At 43.8% G+C, this 20651-nt stretch overlaps 1 long non-coding RNA gene across 2 annotated transcripts; it reads right to left on the bottom strand.

The window, feature by feature from the left end:
- Window positions 1–781: 781 nt before the first annotated feature.
- On the bottom strand, window positions 782–16019 carry LOC128136214 (uncharacterized). 2 transcript variants are annotated; one of them, XR_008233288.1, is made up of 5 exons: window positions 15971–16019; window positions 15648–15865; window positions 4247–4448; window positions 2181–2356; window positions 782–1072 (listed from the first exon to the last, which is right to left on the bottom strand). It is a non-coding gene; the product is annotated as an uncharacterized LOC128136214 (long non-coding RNA). The 2 variants fall into 2 exon arrangements; XR_008233287.1 differs by lacking the exon at window positions 4247–4448 and having other exon boundaries at window positions 15648–16007.
- Window positions 16020–20651: the final 4632 nt, after the last annotated feature.

Genomic DNA, 20651 nt, shown 5'->3' with positions numbered 1-20651 from the left:
TCCGAATATTGCAGTCCCCACAATATAAATCCTCTGTTCTTTTATTGAGAGCTTGGCTGCTGTTGCCAAATCCAGCCCAGCACTCCCTGTAGTTGCGGGCTGGAGGTCATAGATGGTTCTTGCAGGCTGCCTGTTTGTGTAGCAGTCCCATCGGTTAGTGGTGCCTGCACTGAATACCAGAACCTGTTGGTTTGCGGGGCACCGGGTCTCGCGCCCCACTTGTAGTTTCCCTGGAAGAGATTACCTTCCTTGTCAAATTTCGATTTGTGTTGATTCGCCCAATGATATCCTGAGGAGATTGAAGTAGACGGACGCCTGTAATCTTGAGAGCAGACAGCAGACGACCCTTTATTGCTAAAACACACACATACTTATAGTCACATATTCTGCAAAGTCACTGTACACGCGCAAACATAAAATATGATTGGTTATATCAACGCTGTACACACGCATAAACATAAGATATAATTGGTTATACTAACACTGTACACGCGCATAAACATAGGACACAATTGGTTATACTAACTAAAACATGCGAAACTTGTCTCAGTCTAATTGGTCAAGATAAACTGCCGAATTGAGGTTCTTTGTGCCAAGTTCCCTTTATCTTGGAATGTGCACCTGTGTTCTTCTAATTGGCATCTTTCTTTTTTTGTCTTCTTGTTTATTCTGTTCAAGGTCTTCTAAAGGCATCTGGAATGCTCTTGCGACCGTTAGCTAAATATGTGTCCACAATTCCCCCTTTTTTGTTTTTCGACAAGTAACAACATGCTGTATTGCCCTTTGCAAAAACCTATGAACACAGCTAATTAAACACAGCAAAAGCAACATTATACCTAATAAAATACATAAGAATAAAAGACTGTTCAGGTAATGCCAATGACACACAAAAAGAGGTTTGATTAATAGCTTTTGTCAGTGTCACCCAAACATTCTTACTGTCCCACGGTGTTAAATGATGTGGATCAATCACCGGTGCCACTGTCATGCTGCTTACTACAGTCAGCGTGTTCCATATCAATCTCAGCATAAGGTTTCATCCATTTAGTTGGAATCCACTTCGGCCCATTTTCTGTAATGACACAAGCATAACCTCGGCCCCACGTTATTACTTTAAAAGGTCCCTCCCATTGCTGACGCTCAATATTTTTAACCCAGACTTTCCACCCATTATCAATATTTTGAATTCCACTATTCATTGTTTGAAAATGCCGAACTACAGGGGGGACAACTGACTCTCCACGCAGGGTCAAAAAATTCATCACATATATTGCTTTCATGAGTCTATTTGAAGGAGGTTCCCCTAATTCCCCCGTTTTTTGTTTTTCCAAAAAATCTTTTAATACTTTATGAGTACGTTCGATTATAGCTTGACCTGTGGGAGAATGAGGAATGCCAGTAATATGAGTAACTCCCCATTGCTGAAAAAATTCCTGAGTCCGTTGTGCTAGAAAACATGGTCCATTATCTGTTTTTATCTGGGCCGGGACACCCATTACTGCAAATGCTTGTCGTAAGTGTGTTTGTAGATGTCGACTTGTTTCGCCCGCAAGTGCTGTGGCCCGTATCATCAAGGAATATGTATCAACAGAAACATGAACATAACACAATTTTCCAAAAGCTGGTACATGAGTCACATCAGTCTGCCACAATTGCAAGGATTGCAGACCCCTAGGATTTACAGCGCCATCTCCGTGCCCAGATAATTTCTGGCACTCAGCACAGGATTGAATGATGGCTTTGGCATCTGCTATAGAAATTTGAAACTGTTTGGCTAATACTTTCGCTGGTTGGTGGAAAAAACTATGAGCTCCACGTGCCTGTAGAAGTTTATTGGGGGGTGGCCCAGTCCATACAGGATTAGCTAGCAAATCAGCTCGTTTATTCCCTTCTGTGATCCATCCAGGCAAACTGGTGTGACTTCGCACATGCATTATATAATAACACTTTGTCCGTTGGTTTAACAGAAATAGCAACATCTTAAATTTTTCAAACAATGTGATGTTATCAATTTCTTTCAAATAAGCCCGTCTCAAGCGTTTTACTACACCTACCACATATAAAAAATCAGCAATAATATTGACCTCAACATGCTGCCACTTTTTAAATACTTCTATTACAGCTTGAAGTTCCACCACTTGGGGGAAGCCTTCACATGTGACAATGTGATTTTTCCATACCTGACCTTCTTTCCAAACTACTACTGCCTTTCCTGTTTTTCCACTGCCATCCGTAAATACTGTAGGACCATCAGTAGGTAACTCTGCACACAATTCTTTTTCTTCTACTTGTATATTTTGTAGCAAGGTAAACATTTTGTGTGCAGGAAGATGAATATCTATCTTTCCTTCGAAATCTGCAAAAGCAATTTGTAAAGTTAGACTATTCTGTAGACACCATTGTAAATATCCTTGAGTCAAAGGAACGACAATCGTGTGTGGTTCTTGTCCACAAATCTCAATAATCCGACGTCTCCCCTTTATAATTAATTCTGAAATCATTTCAATTCGAGAAAATATGGTTTTTCGGGCCTGGTGAGCTAAAAAGATCCATTCTATTATTAACAAGTCTTTGTGACTTCCCTCCCATTGATATATGATCCCGAGGGGTTGTTTTTCTCGGTTTAAAATGCTAAGATTAATGTCAAGATTTTCTTTAATCCTAAAAGCCTGACTCTGGGATATTATATCTGCTATCTTTTGTAATGCTTGTTTACCTTGAGGGGTCAATTGTCAAGGTGCCGTTAAGGTAGTGTCGCCTCGTAACATTTCAAATAAAGGGGTCAGAAGCTCATTATCTATTCCCAACAGTGTTTGAACCCAATTGATTGTCCCCAGTAATTTTTGCACATCATTCAATGTTTCAATCATCTTGTCTGTAATTTCCAGTTTTTGTGGAACTATAGTTTTTTCTAAAATCTTCCAGCCTAAATATTTCCATGGTTGCATTTTTTGTACCTTTTCTGGTGCTATTTTTAAACCAAAATCAGACAATTGTGTAGTCAATTCTTTGAGCTTTTCGGATAACTCTCTTTTCCCTGCTATCAAGATATCATCCATATAGTGATAAATAATCAAGTCTGGATTTTGTTGTCTAAACCCTTTTAGAGCTTGGGATACATAGGATTGGCATATGGTTGGAGAATTTTTCATTCCTTGTGGCAGAACTACCCAATGATAACGTTCCATGGGTACCTGTTTGTTTATGGTGGGGATAGAAAAGGCAAATTTTTCCGCATCTTTTGGGTCTAAATATATTGTAAAGAAACAATCCTTTAAATCAATAATCAAAATGTTCCATCCTTGTGGAATCATGGTAGGCGTGGGTAACCCTAATTGAAGGGCTCCCATATTTTCCATTACTTCATTTATCTTTCTTAAATCATGCAATAGTCTCCATTTCCCAGATTTTTTTGGAATGACAAAAACTGGTGTATTCCAAGGGCTCGTGGTATTCACCAAGTGCCCTTGTTCCAATTGCTCCTGTACTAACTGTTTCAAGATGGCGACCTTAGATTCAGTCAGCGGCCATTGATCTACCCAAATCGGTTCCTCTGTTTTCCATTTCAGTTTTAGGCATGGTTGCCCGTCAATGGCCGTGCCACAAAATTGTCTCATGTACTAAGCACACATCCCATTTGACTTAATGCATCCCTGCCTATCAGGTTCATAGGGATATTGGTTACATAAGGTTTGATATAAGAAACTGAATTTTGACAAATCAGTTGAATCATATATTTGCTTTGTCGAGTTTTTGATAATCCTCCCACACCGAACAGTTTCGAATCCATCTCAGAAAGCTCCCAAGTAACAGGCCAGTCCTCCCACGACAGAACTGTTACATCTGCTCCAGTATCCACTAATGCTTGTAATTTTATTTTTTCTGGCCTGTTCTTTGCATTTTGTAACTCTGCTGATATACTAGGTTTTGTTTTATTGATCTCCATTGACCACATAATTTGAGCTTCTAATCCCATAGATCCAAACCCTGCATTGCCACGCTGTTGATTAACCTTACATGGTACATTTGCTTTAAAAGGGACTAGCTGTGCAATTCTGCTTCCTTCCTGTATCGATACTGGTGGAGACGGCGTCCAAATCATAGCATAAATGCGAACTGTGTAGTCTGCATCAATCACCCCGGGAAGCACAAAAATTCCTTATAATGTTATACTAGACCGTCCCAACAACAGGGCACTAAGCCCATTACCTAATGGTCCTTGTGCGTTTACTGGCACACGGTGTACCTGAGAGTTCCATAGTAGAATGGTTTCTATTGTTGAGACATCCACTCCGGCACTTCCAGCTGTTCGGGCTGGCAATTCTGCCAGACATCCTTCTTGGCGCCGTTCTGGGATCCTTTCGGAGCTGTTGGGGTCATCGCACCGCTCCTCGCACTCTTCTTGTAGTTTCCCGGAGATGGGGTATCTCGAGGTGGCAGAGCTACACCTTCATTTGTGAAACGAGATCTACGTTGGTTAGCATAATGTCTCCCTTTATGACAAGGAGGGCATATATTAGGCCCAGCTTCCACTGTGTTTCGCCCTTCTTTACACTGAAATTGCAAATGTCCCGGTTGTCCACATTTATAGCATTTCTTAACATTTTTTGTATCCATTCGCATGGCTACAGCAAAAGCATTGGCCATTAATGTAGTTTTATGCTCCAAAGACCCAACTTTGTTACAGGCCTCTATCGTATCTACTAGCGTCACTCTTCCTGGCATCGATTGTAGTATTTTTTTACAGTCTGCATTTGCATTTTCCACAGCCAAGTTTATTATCAATGCTTCTTTGGCATCAGCATTATCTATTTGCTTTTCAATAGCATCTCACAGACAATCAATAAAGGACATATAAGGTTCCGTATTACCCTGCCTTATACTTGTAAATGATTGTTCTGGCTTTCCAGCTTCAGGCAAGGTTACCATTGCCTTCAGAGCTAAGGAAGCTGATTCTTGTAATGCTTCCACCGGTAGCCTCGCTTGCCTATTAACATCTGCAAAGTCACCAGTCCCCATCGTTTGTGCAGTAGTGATCATACACCGCGGATCTCCTTCTGGGCGGTCCAAATTTCTTAGTGCCGCTAAATCACATAATTCTGCCCATTTCACCTTCCATAATAGACGCTGAGTCGGGGTTAAAATCATTGTAGCCAATTGTGTACAGTCAAAGCCCGTTAAAATTTGACCAGAAAATATATTCTCCAATAACGCCTGACTAAACGGAGCAGACAGTCCGTTAGCCGTTACTGTTTTCCGTACTTCTTTTATTAAATCCCAACTGAAACTGTTATAAGTTTGGACAAAGGTCCAGGAGCCGACTGTGGTGAATAATTAGAAGTAATTTATTAAGCAAGCGGTAAATAGGCAAAACAGCGCTGGGCGGCCGGGGAGCCACTGCTCTACCAATGGCTCGCAACCCCCCTTCCCGTAGCCACAGTTCTTATAGTCCTCTATTTCTGGTATACGTATCTTCCTTAGTGTACTCCGCGTCTGCGCCGATCTGTTGCTAGGGGGGTCTTTTTCTGCCTCCTGGTGATTGCTGGGATGAAGGCCCCCAAGTCTTCCTCCTGTGACCACCCTGGGCCCCTCGCTTGACACATGTATGTTTTATTACCTTTTGTATAAACACAAAGCTTGCACAAACATTGTTTACATTACCGGTTATCTGTAGTTAATGCAAGACCCACTCCTTCCTGTTTGAAGGCCAACATCTGGTTTTTCTACTAACATAAGCAAGATTTGATTAACAAACACTTGTCTATTATCACGATCCCTCCTCTTTCTTTTTCCCATTTTGTTCATCAAATCGTCTCACTGCTTCTTTTGCTTTTTCTAAGATAGGGGCTTCTTCGATTTGCAATTCGCCCTCTCTAAGTTGCTCATATTGACTTCTAATTAGCATCAACTGTGCTGCTTCCAACCTCCCCTTAACTATGGTGATTAATCTATTAAAAATGCATGGTCTAAAAGTAAGTCCTAAAACTAACAAAATGAGTGGTCCAGCTATCGTTGATAATAAGGTGGTGAGCCAAGGGGAGTGATTAAACCACGATTCGTACCAGCTTTGCTGCATTTCTCTTTCTTTTTTCCTTTTTTCTAATCCCTCCCAGAGTTTAGTCATGGTGTCACGAACTACCCCTGTGTGATCTGTATACACACAACATTCTTCTCGAAGAGCAGCACACAACCCCCCTTGTTGTAAAAACATTAGGTCTAGTCCTCGTCTATTTTGTAGGACCACTTCAGATAATGACCTTAATGAGGACTCTAGAGCACTAATAGATTTTTCAATCTTTACTAAGTCTTCATCTACAGCTATCCTCAAGGCTCGGAATTTCTGATCTTGTTGGACCAGTGAGGCAATACCAGTTCCTGTTCCAGCTGCCCCTGCAGCCATTAACAGGCCTATAGTTAACGCCGTGAAAGGCTCTCTTTTTTGTAAGTGATGTTCCTGTACAGTGTGGTAATCGTATACAAAGCTCTCTGGATGGTAAATTATCTTGGGGACGATTATCACTTGTATGCAGTACTCATCACTTTCATTAAACACTTTTAGGGATAAACAAGGGGTAATTCCAGTTTTAGAACAAATCCATTTAGTATTGCTTGCGGGTATCAGCCAGTCTGCTGGAGGTTTCCCTTTTAGTGAGGTTTTGACTCCACATAAGTGATCTTTTTCTAATGGGATTTTTCCCAGGCATCTACCCTTTCCGGAGACTTGGGATAAAGTTATTCCCTGCTTTTGTCCCATTTCTTTTCCCCATAGGCATTGGGCAGGGTTTGAACCATTGATTCTTTTAAATTTAAAGGTCACTCCCATGGCTTCATAAAATGGGGGTTTGATGCCATAGCAGAGCCAGCAATGTTCAGTTAGGTTTGGACTAGTGGCATTGAGCACTTGGTAGCTTGCTTGAACAAGCTTCCACAATGAATTATCTTCAATTTTCTCTTGCGGCTCATTCTCCGGAATAGAGGTGACATTAATTACCCCTGTGGTAGTATTATCCTTTAATTCCTTTAATTCTTTGGTCTCCATTTCTCCTGCAAGTACTGAGTTGGGGCCGACTCCTATGGGATCATTTGGTAAAACTTCTTTCCTGATCAAGATCAGACCCCCTCTATCAGTTCCTGGTTCCCAATATCGTATTCCCCAGGTTCTACCTACTATCCACCCAGGATCTGAAGGGTTGGATATATTTATATATATGTATGCACAATTCCCAGACCAATAGCCGATTGTCGCACCAGCAGAGTCGCGTTGAGGTGGCATGCATCCAGGGGGCCCCCAACCTACTGTTATATGAGGATCCTTGCCTCCCCCTGGTTGCTAATCTGAGGCGACAGTTTCACATCCCCAATAAGCACAGTAATATGCATTCGGATAGTTACAGTATCCTTTCCCAGGGTTTGAATTGGGACAAAAATAAAATCCCAGGCTGGGGTGGCATGGTTTCCTGGGGACTAATTGACAGAGAGCGGGAGTAAAACTTGGGGCTCCTGGCGTAGTTATGATTTGGATATTTTGTTGGTCTTCCCACCTGCTTAGAGTCCATTTATAGGGTTGATGTGCGTATCTGTGTTCCCCTTGAGAATTTCCCGGATACAATAGCAGCAATAAAAATACCAAAATGCGTCGGTGTCATGGTTTAACCCCAGCCAGCAACTAAACACCACGCAGCCGCTCACTCACTCCCCCCCACCCAGTGGGATGGGGGAGAAAATCGGGAAAAGAAGCAAAACCCGTGGGTTGGGATAAGAACGGTTTAATAGAACAGAAAAGAAGAAGCTAATAATGATAATGATAACACTAATAAAATGACAACAGCAATAATGAAAGGATTGGAATGTACAAATGATGCGCAGTGCAATTGCTCACCACCCGCCGACACCCAGCTAGTCCCCGAGCGGCGATTCCCCGCCCCCACTTCCCAGTTCCTATACTAGATGGGACGTCACATGGTATGGAATACACCGTTGGCCAGTTTGGGTCAGGTGCCCTGGCTGTGTCCTGTGCCAACTTCTTGTGCCCCTCCAGCTTTCTCACTGGCTGGGCATGAGAAGCTGAAAAATCCTTGACTTTAGTCTAAACACTACTTAGCAACAACTGAAAACATCAGTGTTATCCACATTCTTTGCATACTGAACTCAAAACATAGCACTGTACCAGCTACTAGGAAGACAGTTAACTCTATCCCAGCTGAAACCAGGACAGTCGGGATTGTGGAGTATGCTTTTGGCCAATTGTATTCAATGAATTTGATATCTGTGGTGGAGTGTATGCTGTGTTGTTGTCATTTGAGTTGGGATAACGGCTGTAATCACCAGGGGATGTTGAGCTTTTAGCCTGGGAGTCTGGGCTAACATCGAGGCAACTCATCCAATACTCTTGCACCATCCCATTCTTTGGGCTCTCGGTTTCTCTTCCCCACCTTTTTACTCCTCTGCCTCGCCCGTCTACTCGGTTGCTTCGAGCAACGGGGTGTGCCATCTTCTCGGCAGCAGGGGTATTCTTCAGGGGTTCTTGTGCCGATCTCAGCAAGTTGCCTTTTCTTATACTGCTCCCAATTCTTTTTTTTTTTTTTTTTTTTTTTTTTTAACTCCTGGTGAGTCGCACGTATTCCCTTTAAGGCTTCATGGCAACACACTTGAGTAATTTCAACTATATAAGGAATGGGTTCATTGGGATGGTAACAATATTTTTCGGGATTTATACCTAAGCTAAAGATTTCCCACCACTCTCTGGACCACTCTTTTAGTTGTCCTGTTGAGACTTTTACTCCTAAGGCCAATTCAGTTAAATTCCTCTCCTTTTCCCAGCACTCTCTATACACCTCTCTCGGGGGCTCCCCCTTATGGCAATGGGTCCACCACTGTTCCCGACACACTTTGCAAGCATAGCATACAAAAGGGTAACGGTTACAGTCAGGGTTCACACAAGTAATAACTATATCATCAGTGCATGTGTAGTCCAGACCGACCCACGGCCTCACTTATATTGTTTACCCATACAGCAGTTACGTTCTGGTTCATTCGTGTCCTTTTCTCAGGGTGATTTTTAAATTGCCAGGTTGACTTGTCACCTTCCAAGAGGGGTCTGTGATGGGTCCCTTCACTCGGCTAGCGTGGGTTCATCCTCGTTCAGCTGTTCGGACGGCAGTCTCTGTAGTAAGTAAAACAAGAAACGGACCCTCCCAGCGAGGAGTCAAGGATGATTCTTTCCAGGTTTTTATAAGTACTTTGTCTCCGGGTTTTATGGAGTGTATTGAAATGTCCAAAGGGGGTCTTTGGACCACCATTCCCTTTTTCCTAAGTTCTTCTCTCCTTCCCATTAATTGTACAATATACTCTTGTAAATAACCGTCTTCAATTCTAGGATGATCTACAGGAAATTCCAAGTCATAGGGCATCCCATATAGCATTTCGAAAGGAGAGATTCCGATATCTGTTCTAGGTTGGGTCCGTATGTTTAGTAATGCTAATGGTAGGCATTTAACCCAAGATGTTTTCGTTTCTAGCATGAGTTTGGTTAATTGTTTTTTTATTTCCCCATTCATTCTCTCAACCCTTCCAGAGCTTTGAGGGTGCCATGGAGTGTGGTATTCCCATTTAGTTCCCATTGGCGCTAACGCTTCTCTGACTACTCGCGAGACAAAATGCAGCCCTCTGTCTGAGTCTATTACTTCTACATTTCCGTACCGAGGGATAATATGTTCTAACAATATTTTTACTACATTGTGTCCTGTGGCTCGAGCAGTCGGGAAGGCCTCCACATAGTGTGTTAAGTGATCAATTATTACCAACAAATACTTATATCTACCAACTTTGAGTAATTCTGTGAAATCTACTTGAATCTTTGCAAAGGGTCTCTGGGCCATCTTTCGACCCCCTGCAATTCTTTCACGGATTTGTTGTTTATTTACTCGTTGACATGTTAAACAATCACCTATGATTCTTTTAGCTATATTATAGACTCCAATACATATGTATTTGGTGGCAAACTGATCCACTAAAGCTTGTACTCCCCAATGAGTCATTTGGTGAAATGCCTTCATCACCTTCCATGCCAGGAGCTTAGGTAGCACTTCCCTCCCATCAGGCAGTTCCCATTTGTCTTCCTTCTCATTAATCCCCATTTGGGCCAACTTTATCTTTTCCTGATCTGTAAACCTTAATTCCTGCTGGTTCTTAGGGTGGGGATCACTCTGTTTGCTAACTTTAACTGGCAACAAAGCTGCCCGCTTTGCCTCTTCATCTGCTAAATTATTCCCCCTTATCTTGGATGTTAATCCTCGTTGATGACCCTTCACATGTACTACAGCTATCTTCTCAGGTCCCCTCAAGGCTTGGAGGGTCTGTATAATCAGAGATTCGTGGATTAGTCCCTTTCCTTGAGAGTTTATAAGCCCCCTTTCTTCCCATATTTTTCCAAACGTATGTATTACTCCAAAGGCATACTTCGAGTCCGTGTATATTGTCCCTATTTTTCCTTTCAGGTACTTAAGGGCTCGCAAGACTGCATATAACTCGCAAGCCTGGGTTGACCAGCTGGGACTTAAGGATCCTGACTCCAGAACCCCCAAGGTTTTCCCATTAATTATTGCATACCCTGATTTTCGTTTTCCTTCCATTACCCGAGAGGATCCGTCCACAAACAATTTTTCTCCCTCCTCTAGTTCTTCTTCTTCCAGGTTAGGCCTGATTTTAGTCTGCTCTTCTATACTACGGAGGCAGTTGTGGCTTAATTCTTCGCTGGGTTCCCCATATAGGAATTGAGCAGGGTTTTGAAGGCTAGTTGTTTCAATTTCTAGTTTGGGCGAACAGATCAATATGCCTTCATATTTTAAAAGCCTAGCATCCGTTATCCATTTGTCCGCCTTCTGCTGCAGTACCCCTCGAATATTATGGGGGGACAATACTTTTAATTCCCCTCCAAAGGTAACTTTGTTAGCTTCTTCCACTAAGAGAGCCACCGCCACTACTGCTTGGAGACACGTTGGCCATCCCCTGCTCACAGGATCTAATAGTTTGGAGATATATCCCACTGGTTTCTTTTTTCCCGCCCATTCCTGAGTTAGCACCCCAAAGGCAGTTCCTTCTTCTGTACTGACAAACAAGTAGAAGGGTCTTTTCACATCAGGTAAACTCAATACTGGAGTATTTATCAAATCAGTTTTAAGAGCCTCTAACTTATCCTCATCCTCTTGAGTCCATTTTAAGAGGCCCTCTTTGGTTAATTTCTGGTATAAAAATTTAACCTTCTTACTAAAATTTTCGATCCATTGCCTGCAATAGCCCAATAAGCCCAGAAGTTGTCTGATTTGTCTTTTACTTTTGGGTGCTCTTAAAGATAAAATACCATTTATTCGATCGGGGTCTAGTTTCTTGCTATCCTTACTAAGCCAATGCCCTAAGTACTTGACCTCTTCTTCCACAAACTGCAGTTTTGACTTGGATACTTTTAATCCCTGTAGACTAAGAAAGTTTAGTAACTTAATGCTTTCCTTTCTGACTACCTCCTCATCGTTTCCTGCTAACAACAGGTCATCTACATATTGTATCAAGGTTACCCCTTTGCCCAAGTCATAACTCCTTAAAATTTGCTCTAGGGCCTGACCAAACAAATTGGGAGATTCGGTAAAACCTTGGGGCAATACGGTCCAGCGTAATTGTTGTTTTCTAAAAGTATCAGGGTCTTCCCATTCGAAGGCGAAGTAATCTCTGCATTCCTCCTTAAGAGGACAGGCCCAAAAGGCATCCTTAAGGTCTATTACACTGTACCATTGATTTTCAGGATTCAGTTGACTAAGCAGGGTATGGGGGTTTGCTACCACGGGAAATCTGGTGACTGTTCTTTTATTTATCTCCCGTAAGTCATGGACCAATCTGTAGCTCCCATCAGGCTTCTTTACAGGGAGAATTGGGGTATTAAAGGGAGACATACAAGGTTCTAGTAATCCTTTACTGATTAATCTCTCTATTTCAGATTTAAGTCCCTTTTTCCCTTCTTGTGACAATGGGTACTGTTTTATTCTCACAGGTACTTCAGGGTTCCGAATGGTGACCTCGAAGGGTTCAATATCTAATTTTCCCACCGTCTCTGGACTGTACCAGACTTCGGGGTTAATCTTTTCTTCATCGGTCACAGTAAGGGGGCACAATCTTATTTTTATTTCTTTATCTTTTACTTCTAGGTTAATTCCCAATTCCACAATCATATCTCTCCCCAATAGATTATATTCTGCTTCGGGGACTAATAAAAATGATCCAACCCCATATTTGCATTTTGATTCAATCATTACATCTCGTATGACGGGAACCTTGAAGGGTTCACCTTTTGCTCCTATCACATTAACTCTTTCGGGAGATATTTTACATCCTCTAGGTAAAGTTTGTACCGTAGATCTTTCAGCTCCGGAATCCACTAGGAACTCCACTTCTTGTTGCTGAGGACCCACTTTTAAAGTTATCAAGGGCTCTGTTCCTTTTGGGGTCCTCAGCACATAGAGCCCCTGACCCCGCTAATCCTCATTAAACATCTTTTTATCCTCTATCCTCCTTCTACAATCTCGCTTCATGTGTCCTCTCTTTTTGCAATAGAAACATTCCACGTCCCTTGTGTCTTTCACGGTCTTTCTTTCAGATCGTTGCACAGGGGTCCTTCTAGATCTATCTCTTGGACCTCCCCCTTGGCTTCTCATGGCTGCAAAAGCTCCTTTTTGCCCTTCCCTCACTGCTGCCACCAAAATCCTTGTTTGTCTCTTTTGTGCTTCTTCCTCCCTTCTTACATAAACCTTCTGAGCTTCTCGGAGCAGCTCATCTAATCCCCTCTCTTGCCAATCTTCCATCTTTTCTAATTTCTTTCTAATATCCATCCAGGATTTTGCCACAAACTGGGTCTTTAATAATGCTTGACCCACAGGAGTTGCGGGGTCCACTCCTGAATATAACTGGAGACTCCTTCTTAATCGCTCTAGCCAATCAGTAGGAGTCTCATCCTTCTTTTGTTGTTCACTAAAGGCTTTATTGATATTCTGACCTTTAGGGACCGATTCTTTAATTCCTTGAATAATAATTGCACGGAGATCAGCCATATTAGCTCGGTGCTCAGGATTCTGATTATCCCAATCGGGTCTTTGATTAGGCCACTTTTGGTCTGCTGCCGGGCCCGCCTGATGTTGCTGGTCCCATATTCTCATCCCAGCTCTCCGAATCATGTCCCGCTCTTCTAATGTGAATAATATTCCTAAAATTGCCTGTATTTCATCCCAGGTATAAATGTTGGGTCCCAAAAATTGGTCTAATCTTTCGGCTACTCCGAGGGGATCTTCTAACAGATTTCCCATCTCTTTCTTAAATTCCCGGACATCTCCGGTGTTTAGTGGGACTGAAACGTAGCCGGCTCCCGGTACTCCAGCCTGACCCCCGCCCCCAGGGACAAGGACTTCTCGGAGGGGAAATAACTTTTCTTCCCTAGCTTTACTCGTTGTGATCCTTGTGGAAGGGGCCTGAGGAGTCTGAGGGGCATGGGAAGAATTTCCGCTCCCCATGTGTCCCCTGGAATCATCTGGAATCCCCTGGGTCGTCCTGACCCTCGGCAGCGGGAGGGTTGGGGGGGTGAATCAGGCGGCTGAGGAGCATAAGGAGGGGGCCACCCGTAAGCATCGTTTTCAGGGCATGACCTCCCTCGCTTCTTTTCCTTTAAGACAAATATAGATACCCTCTCATCCCCTTGCGGTACCCATAAAGCGGCATATCTTCTTTCCTCAGGGTTAGGGGGTCCTTTATCATTTACCCATAAGTTCAATTGTTGACATACCCAATCCTCAGAAGACCCAAAGACTGGCCATATTATATGGGGATCCTTAAGGGATTTCCCTCCCCAAACTTCTATACAATAGTATACCATTTTCTCCTTACTTTTATTTCGCCTTCGTGGGGAATCATTCCAAGATTCAAGCATTAACCCCAGCGGACTATCCGGGGGAATATCCGGCAGTTTCTTCTGGCTGCCACCCATGGGATTAGAGGGCTTGCTCTTCCTCTGTCCCATCTTCCGGAGTGTCTACTCACACACACACCCCCCCCCCGCTCCCCTCGGTCGTGACTCGCTCCCTCGCGGGCTACGAGAACTGCACTACTGGAGGGTCCGCACTCGCTTGGCCTCCCCGAGACCTCTCAGCCGTTACGCTCCGGGATACCCAACCCCAACCAAGTGGATTACCGCAAAACACGAAAATACTTACTCCAGAGTCTTCACTTGGTCTTCGTACACAAAAATTACGGGGTTCTGCAGTTTCTTTTGCCTATTTACCGAATTTGGAGGGGTTCAGGCATCCAGGTCTCGACACGGGAGGTTCTCACTCTGGGGCCATCCGGAGATGGGGCGCCTCCCCAGCGTGCGAGTCCCGAGTCGCAGTTGCCTGGATCCGAGTCACGGCACCAAAATTGTTATAAGTTTGGACAAAGGTCCAGGAGCCGACTGTGGTGAATAATTAGAAGTAATTTATTGAGCAAGCGGTAAATAGGCAAAACAGCGCTGGGCGGCCAGGGAGCCACTGCTCTACCAACGGCTCGCAACCCCCCTTCCCGTAGCCACAGTTCTTATAGTCCTCTATTTCTGGTATACGTATCTTCCTTAGTGTACTCCGCGTCTGCGCCGATCTGTTGCTAGGGGGGTCTTTTTCTGCCTCCTGGTGATTGCTGGGATGAAGGCCCCCAAGTCTTCCTCCTGTGACTGCCCTGTGCCCCTCACTTGACACATGCGTGTTTTATTACCTTTTGTAGGCCCCAAGTCTTCCTCCTGTGACCACCCTGGGCCCCTCGCTTGACACATGTATGTTTTATTACCTTTTGTATAAACACAAAGCTTGCACAAACATTGTTTACATTACCGGTTATCTGTAGTTAATGCAAGACCCACTCCTTCCTGTTTGAAGGCCGACATCTGGTTTTTCTACTAACATAAGCAAGATTTGATTAACAAACACTTGTCTATTATCACAATACGTTGCCACACGTTTGGGGCATTCTGCCTGACTGTAACTGGAAAAGCCACAGGATTTAGACCTTTGGTTAACATTTTATCATTTATGTCCTTCCATCGCTTTTTTATAGCTTCTCCTGGGGATGTATCTGTCTCATAGGGAGGTGCAGAGGGGATAGGTCTCTGCTCGAGAGGCAGGTTACTTAAAGGTTGATCGTTGCCTCCATTAATGACATCTCCCTCGGTGTTTAATTCCTCATCACTGTCCGAATTATTTACCACCTCGCCACACACACTTCTCTTTTTTTCCGGGGTATCTTCAATTGAAATTTTTACAGCAGCAGCCACCTCCTTTTCTGCCTTAAGGGCTTTCAACGTTTCCAGCACCAATCTCCACGTAGCGGAGATTTTCTGAGCCTTCACGTCCCCACGCGATACAAAGTCCCAAATTACTTTTCCCATTTCTTCCCAATTTTTAACTTCAAAGACTTCTACATTCGAAGTGGGGGCACCATGGTCCTTAAGCCACTTCAGCATCATACGTAAAGTATTTGAATCATACTTAATCCCTCTCACGGAGAGGATATGCGAAAGCATTCATACAATTGCCCCTTCTTCCACAGACATCTGGGCACCCATTTTAATCCTCCTAGCCGCTCACCTTACTTCCAAACAAGCAGGGTGATTGATCTCCCGGGAGAAGGTTGTCCGCTCAGTCCAGCTGGCTAGACGATCGTTCGGCTAGAGTCTCCTCCGGACGCACTTCCAGCAATTCCAGCGTTTTCTCGGCCCGCTATCACGTCGGGGTCACCATTTGAGGAGATTGAAGTAGACGGATGCCTGTAATCTTGAGAGCAGACAACAGACGACCCTTTATTGCTAAAACACACACATACTTATAGTCACATATTCTGCAAAGTCACTGTACACGCGCACAAGCATAAAATATGATTGGTTATATCAACACTGTACACGCGCATAAACATAGGACACAATTGGTTATACTAACTAAAACATGCGAAACTTGTCTCAGCCTAATTGGTTAAGATAAACTGCCAAATTGAGGTTCTTTGTGCCAAGTTCCCTTTATCGTGGAATGTGCACCTGTGTTCTTCTAATTGGCATCTTTCTTTTTTTGTCTTCTTGTTTATTCTGTTCAAGGTCTTCTAAAGGCATCTGGAATGCTCTTGCGACCGTTAGCTAAATATGTGTCCACAATATCCTTTACTACAATGAGGGCACAATTGATTTGCAGGTTTATCACGTTTGGATTTCTGTCGTTTAGGTCATTGCTTAGCCATATGTCCCAATTTTCCACACTCAAAGCATTTCACAGTAACTTGATTAACATTTAGTTGTTGTGACAGTACAGCAGCTAACATGTTAATTCTATGAGTGTCTGTCCCTACATTTTGACATATCTTAATATACTCCCCAACATCAGTAGCTCTTCCTCTAACTGTTTTCAATACAGCCTGACAGTCTGTATTTGCATTCTCATAAGCCAATTGAAATAATAATGCTTTTGCAGCTTCCGGATTTTCTACCTGCCGTGTTATTGTGGCTTGAAGGCAATCAATAAAAGATACGTACGGTTCCTGAGAGCCCTGTCGTATAGAGGCAAACGAAGCGACACCTTGCCCAGTTTCGGGTACGCATTGTAAAGCCATGATTGCAATACGAGTAGCTTGATTGAAAACTTGCTTTGGCAAAGCTGCTTGTGCCTGAGGTGTAATGTAAGGGCCTGTTCCTTGTAACATATTTTGATCTATAGTTATCCCTGATGACAAGTTCTCCATAATTTGTTCCACTGACAAATCATTGTATTCTAATTGCCATATAGAATACTGAGCAGAAGTCAACACCGTTTTCATAAGCAATTTCCAGTCCCAAGGAGTCATAGTATAAGTGCCTCCAATTGTTTCCACTAGTCCCATTGTAAATGAATTGTGTAACCCATTTTCATGAATTGATTTCCGTAATTCTTTTATCATTTCATAAGGTAAACTGTCATGCTGTGGTGGATTATGGGGTCTGTACATAACAGGAAAAGTAAACATGGCATCTCCTTGCTGTAGAGCTTTTTCTCGACAGCGTTGCATTAAGCTATTTGTATTTTTTCCCAGATCATTAAATGAATTGTCACATTTAGCATGAAAGTCTATTAAAGGCAGAGCTGAAGGCACTACAATTTTTTCTCCACACCGCTGTAAAGCAGGAGCCACAGGATTCGACAGAGGCATAGAGTTAGAGGGATTAGCAGGAGAAGGAGATACAGGCAGTGCAGCAAAGCCAGGTTCTGTTTTAAGTTCTGCAAACCCTGGAGAGGGAGTACCAGGCAGTTGGGGATGGGGGGGGGCGGCGGCGCGGCCGGGACCTGTATGCGGTGGTGGGGGCCGGCAACCCCGCAGAGCCCGTGCTGCCCCCCCGCTGCCTGCCTGCCTGCCTGCCGGCCTGCTGGCAGGGTGTGTACATTAACGGTGTTGGTGCAGGCGGTGGTGGAAGAAGTGAGGGATATAAATCTGGCTCTTTTTCAGAGTCCACCTTGCCTGATACAAAAGAATTATTATCAGAATCAGAATCCTGCTCATTAGTGGCCTGCTCACAAACTGTCTCCTCAAAAGCAGTATCAGGTTGCATTGATATGATTTTCTCTGCCGGCTGTAAATGCACCAGCGCAGTATAAATAAATTTCCATGTCACAATTAAATTTTCTGATACACCAAAGGCCAAACTTTTTCGTGTTTGTAAATGTTCCCCGACTCTTTCCCAAACCTTGCTATCAAAAGTTCCCTCTGTGGGAAACCAGTTACAGTTATCCTTTACCCATATTAAAAGCGAAGCAATTTGTCCCTCTGTTATTTTATACCCAGAGGCCTGTAAAATCTGCTGCAAAACGTTTAAGTAGAGCTTATGCTCCTGGGAAGCTGATTGCCCCATGCTACCGCAATCTCCCAACTCACCCGTTCTACAGGGGTTGCTGTTACCTATCTTTTCGGAGTCGTGGCCACTTCTTCAGAACTCTCCCCGTTAGATTGCGTGGTCTCCACAGTGGAGGGGAATCACCCCTTTTCTTCTTTTGATCATGCCGGCTTCTTCTCTTGATCGCGTCGTCGTCTTTGATCACGTCGGGGTCACCATCTGCAGCGACTGAATTAAGCGCTTGTGAAATGTTTATTGGCTTTCGCAAAACGAGAACACAGAAATTTGCCTAACTACTGCATAAGTTACATCCCGAAAGGATGTTTGCCTCACTGCCACTAAATTAGGCCTTAACACGGGAAATATGTAGTTAATATATTCCAGGCATCAATTGTATTTTATAGCTTGTAGGCAATAAATGGGCACAAGCAGAATATGTAGTTTCTTTTGATGAGATAAGACATCCTGTAACTCAAGTAATTAAAGGATGTGTAGATAGATTTGTGAAACCATGGAAAAACAGACATATGGACTCAAGGACGAGTAAAATTGAGAACACAAGTAAGAAGATAAGGAGTGATTTGTTAGCATGAGAACAGCATTTTGGGGGTCAAAGATTATTTGACATGAAAGATACGAGAAGAACGAAGGAAAACCAGGAGTTTAATGTGAAAATATTAAAAAGTGTGACTAGAGGAAAATGACAGGGTGAAAAGTGCAGCCAGAGGAAGACTACTGACTTCATCCCTTGCAGATCTCCGAAGGCCGCCAGAGGAAGACTATTGACTTCATCCCTTGCAGATCCCCGAAGGCCCCTCCGAACCACAAGAGACGCGCGCAAGGGGGGGTGGTCTAGGGTGGAGTTATGTTAATAGATACCTGAAATATTAAAATAACCCCTTTGAAATGCCACAAACACAGTGTATAAAAAGGCAAGTTTGGGTATAACCGGGGCGCCTCTGGTTTTGACCATGCGCCCAGCGCTGTTTGCCTTTGTTCTATAATAAACTTGTAAAATTCAGGAAATTCAGCGTGAGTGCATTTCTCACAAATTGGTGACCCCAACGTGATCACCTTGTCTGCAGGGGCTCCGGAGGACCACGAACGAGGGGCGCCCCGTTGATTTCAGCGGCTCGGGAGAGGACCCTCGGAAGCCCCTCAGAATACAGGTGAAATTTTTCAGCCATATTATAGGGTAAAGGCAAGGACGGAGCTCCCTATCACCGTGGTTGCCCGTAATTCTTGTGCACGAAGACCCGAGTAAGAAAAGGACTGTAAGTATTATTCGGGCGGGCGGGATTGAGGTCGGTGAGTGTGTGACTGAGACGTGGGCCGGATGGTCTCCGGACCTACGAAGTGAGAGCGGAGCCCTTATAACCGTGTTTCCAATCTCCCGCGAGGGACTTGGCCGGTGAAGGGGCGAAGCGAGTGGACTGGAGAGAGTGGACCTTGGGAACATGGGACAGGGGTCGAGTAAACAGACAGGTCCCGGGAAGGAAGGGAGCAAAAAGGTACCTACGGATATACCCCCAGACAGTCCTCTGGGGACTAAATTATCTAACTGGGATAATAGTCCCTGTACTAAGGGGAAAGACAAAATAAAAATGATACATTACTGTATGATCAAGTGGACTAAAGAGAAGATTAGACCCGATAATTTGTTTTGGCCCCTATATGGGTCCTTTGAGGGGTGGATATGCCAGGCTTTAAACGTTTATGTAAATAGTGAGCCCCTCGATCCAGAAGAAAGTGAATATGCCTCATGCTGGAAAGGGGAAATATGGCCAACCGGGGTTAATATACTAAAACTTAAAGAACAACAGGAGGTAGATCACTCTAAACGATGGGACCCATTAGACCATTTACCTCCTCCATATAATCCAGTCCCAGGGGCATCTTCACAGGAGGGAGAAGAGGCAGATGATGCCTCCCCAGAGAATATGGGGGCAAGTGATGAGGGAAGATCCCGGGGTGGGAGGGGAAGAAGGGTCCCCCACACTACACCTACGCAAGCCAGGAGACGAACTGCCAACATAATGGTAATAGGTGAGGTTAGTGATTCGGAAGAGGGACCCCCTAAAAAGGATGTGACCCTATTTCCATTACGAGAAGTTCCTTTGGGGGGGGCGCAAGGGGGTATTGGATTTGTCAGTGCCCCACTAACCTCCACGGAAGTGCGAAATTTTAAGAAAGAGATGAAAGGTCTCTTAGACGACCCCCTGGGTTTGGCAGAACAATTTGACCAATTTTTAGGTCCAAATATATACACCTGGGAAGAAATGCAGTCTATTATGGGAATTTTATTTTCTTTAGAAGAAAGACAGATGATCCGAGTAGCAGGAATAAAAATATGGGAAAGGGAGAACCAGCAGGGACCCTCAGGGGAACAAAAGATGCCGATAGCCGCCCCTAATTGGAACCATAACGAGGGGGTTGGAAGACAGCACCTGAATGATTATCGAAACCTAATAATTAAGGGTATTAAAGAAGCAGCGCCTAGGGGACAGAATGTAAATAAAGCTTTTGATAATCAGCAGGGAAAAGATGAAACCAATATTACTAACACAGGAGGGCATATCTGGCTCAGCTGGGATGTTTGCCAGTCCTCAGAACAGTTAAAGATAAAAACATTCCATACACATACTCGTGACTGTCTTCAGCCACATCTTCCCAGGCCTACACAAGGCCATCCTCCAACCTGACCTTGTAAAACTAATTCTTCAAAGGCTTGGCAAACATGCAG

Source organism: Harpia harpyja, chromosome W (assembly GCF_026419915.1).
Source record: "Harpia harpyja isolate bHarHar1 chromosome W, bHarHar1 primary haplotype, whole genome shotgun sequence".
NCBI classification, from domain to species: Eukaryota; Metazoa; Chordata; class Aves; order Accipitriformes; family Accipitridae; genus Harpia; species Harpia harpyja.
The sequence above is the reverse complement of the archived record's forward strand: the minus strand, read 5'-3'. Positions and strand labels throughout refer to the sequence as shown.